Source organism: Artibeus jamaicensis, unplaced genomic scaffold (genome assembly GCF_021234435.1).
Source record: "Artibeus jamaicensis isolate MK-2021 breed Jamaican fruit bat unplaced genomic scaffold, CSHL_Jam_final contig_2790, whole genome shotgun sequence".
In the NCBI taxonomy this organism is placed as follows: Eukaryota; Metazoa; Chordata; class Mammalia; order Chiroptera; family Phyllostomidae; genus Artibeus; species Artibeus jamaicensis.
This window is the reverse complement of record NW_026521616.1, coordinates 2,296,207-2,299,051: the sequence shown is the minus strand read 5'-3', so window position 1 is coordinate 2,299,051 and position 2,845 is coordinate 2,296,207. Positions and strand designations below refer to the sequence as shown.

The 2,845-nt window shown below is 54.4% G+C and overlaps 1 pseudogene; it reads right to left on the bottom strand.

Annotated features, from left to right (window-relative positions):
- Nucleotides 1-1,646: 1,646 nt before the first annotated feature.
- Nucleotides 1,647-2,287, bottom strand: LOC119061998 (zinc finger matrin-type protein 2-like; annotated as a pseudogene).
- Nucleotides 2,288-2,845: the final 558 nt, after the last annotated feature.

Below are 2,845 nucleotides of genomic sequence, written 5' to 3'. Positions count from 1 at the left end.
CCCTCTCTCCTTCCCTTTCCCTCTAAAGATAACTAAATAAAATCTTAAAAAAAAACAAAAAACAAAACAACAACAAAAAAACAGGTTCTTCCAAGAGCCTGCTCACGAGGCAGACAAAAACAGAGTGACCCTCAATAAAATAAAAACAAACAGGAAGAGCTGAACAGTCTACATACGGGAAACTCACCAGGCAAACACCACACAGAACACTCATCCCGTTTAACTTCCTGCTACTTGCACCGAGGAAACAGAAAACGCCGGGACCCAAGGCAGCAAGGCTCCGAGGTTCTAGTTCAGGTTCCCTCTATGTGACAGATTCACACACCCACATCCACACTGACCACTGACCCAGGCAGAGGAGCGCGTGTGTGCACAGGTGGCCAGGGAACCACAGTGACGGGGAGTGAGGGAAGGGGGTGGGGCTGCTCAAGATTGGGGGATCAGCTGGAAACTGGGGACCCAGAGAACCTTTCTGCTGCAGGCTGAGCAAGAGTCGAAATTAAAACGAAGGCAGAGCACAAGGTAAAGGTAAGAGGCTCAGAGACCGGGCAGATGGAGAGGGAAAGATGCAGGGGAAGTCCTGGGACAGCAGCCTCAGAACCGGAGGTGTTCCTTCACTGGGAACTCGGCCGGGCAGAGGCCCTGTGATTCCCACAATACACCGAGGCTGAGAGCACGTGTCGCAACATCGCCTCTGCCGCCTGCGCTCTCTCAAGGCAGAAGGAAACCGCCAACACTCCCACGGTCTAGCCCTCCCCATTGCCATTCTTAAGGACTTTCCCAAGTAAACACCTGTTGGGAACCGCTCTGCCTGGTTTCAGGAACTGAAACCCACCACGGAGAAAGCTGAGTGAGCGACCTTCGGACCCTAAGCCACTAAGGAGACAAAGCTTATCTCCCTGGCAGGAGCTCCGCTTCTGCTCCTTTTTCCAGAACTGGCCCCCAATGTTTGATCAGTTAGCCAACGACCGGAAAGATTCCCCAAGTAGGGAATGACCTAGGACAGGCATGATCACGTGGAGGCCCCAGGGAAGGACTTGGGGGGCTATGGAGAAAGGGGGTGATGGACCCTCGCCCCCGGCTTTGACGAAGCCTGAGTCCTCAGTCTGTCAGTGAGAAGTCTCCGAGAATTCCTTAGTTATCTACCTCCTCTGCCTGACTTAACCCTGAAACAATGACAGAGGGCGGCGCAGCCCTGTGCTGGGAATGGCGGGCTCCCTGGGTGATTAGGCCTGAGAAGGAATATGTGAAACCCTGTGAAACCTACTTGGCTAAGAATGCTCTTAGTTAAATGATAAAGGCCCGGGCAGAAAAAGAGTTTATATTCCCAACGTTCTGTAGCCTTTTACCTGACAGGCCCTGATTTAGAAGAAGCCCTAATGGTTTTTTGCATGCTATCTACTGTTTACTGCCTGACAGTGATTAATAAGTTGTCCCTGAACTCCTGTGCAAAGAACCAATACAAGCCTGTCTAGGCAAAGGTCAGCGTGCTCCCCCCTTGAGAGGGTGGCCAGGCTGCTCTGAGGTGCTCCCCCCTTGAGGGAGTAGCTGTGCCGTCCCTTTTCCTCCACAGGACTCAGGCGTCCGTGTGAATTTGTCTCATGTCTCGTCCATGACACCGCAGGCACTGTGAGCCAGTGCACGCGTCAGACACCCCCATGAAAAATGATGCCCCCCCCCGCCCTCCTGCAACACACACACTCCGTGTTCAGCCCAGCAGAGGGCCAAGCACGGAAAGCTTCCGTGACTCTTCCTGGTGGAACCAAGGCCAGAGACGCCCGTCCCAACCCCTCCACCTCCAGGGTCAAGTCCTCAGCCCTCCTTCCCTTCTCCTGTTTCTCTTTCCTGTAGGCTTTGGCCTTGTCCTCTCCTCTCCTGAGCTCCTTCATCCTTTCCTCAAAAACCGTACTCCTTCTGCTTCTCTTCCATCTTCTTACCGACTTCAAAACGTTTCTTCCCCTGATCCGAGGTGGCACCTTCCACGTGCACAGCTGTGCCCTGTCTCGCTGCTGCTTCTTCCTTTCCCGTGGTCCGGGACGCGGACACAGCCCCGCACGGCAGCGTCGCAGGCATCGCAGTGACACCCTCCCGTCTCGGACGGTGGGCGGTCTTGGTAATGACGAGGGTCTGCTTGAGCTTAGATTCCCGGTCCAGCTCGTAGTCCCTGCCCTAGAGAGGCTGCGGCTGGTCTGGCTGCGCTGGTTTTCTATCCTTTTCTCTCTTCCATGAGCCTCTTCTCAGCGAGCTTCTCGTGTTCACGTTTGCCCCACTTTTGGCGAAAGTGCAAGTTTTTTCATCCCTCTGCCCAATGCCATCTTCACCACAAAGTGTCATTGGTTGATGCTCCTATGGGGATCTACAGCACAACCCGCGATCTTGGTGTATCAGGGCAACACTCCAACCGCCCCAGCTACCTGGCCGGACCAGGGTTGGCGATGCTTTAAGCAGAGGAAGCAGCCTTGAAAACAGTCATTTGCTCACTGTCCAGGGTGAGCGAAACCTGATGCCAGAGAAGTGCGCAGGGCAGGGGGCTCATTTCAAGAACTCGGCAATGCCCCTGCCGGGTTGTAGTGCTGTTTGGGGTGCCCTGCTCAGTAGCCCCCTGAGAAGAGGTCAGAGGTAATCAGCAAATTGTTCAAGTGTGTGCAGCCTTTCTCCGAGTTCTCATTAGCAAGTGCCAAAAAGAACAAGCAACTGTGATAGTGAGCAGCGCTGCTCTGGTTCCAATCCAGGATGAGCGGGCAGACGCTGCAGACCCATCTGTCTTTCCCATGGTGGCGGGGGTGAGAGGCGGGCAGAGAGGGGGTCCGGAGTCCTTTGAAATCCTTTCCATCTTAGGATGGAG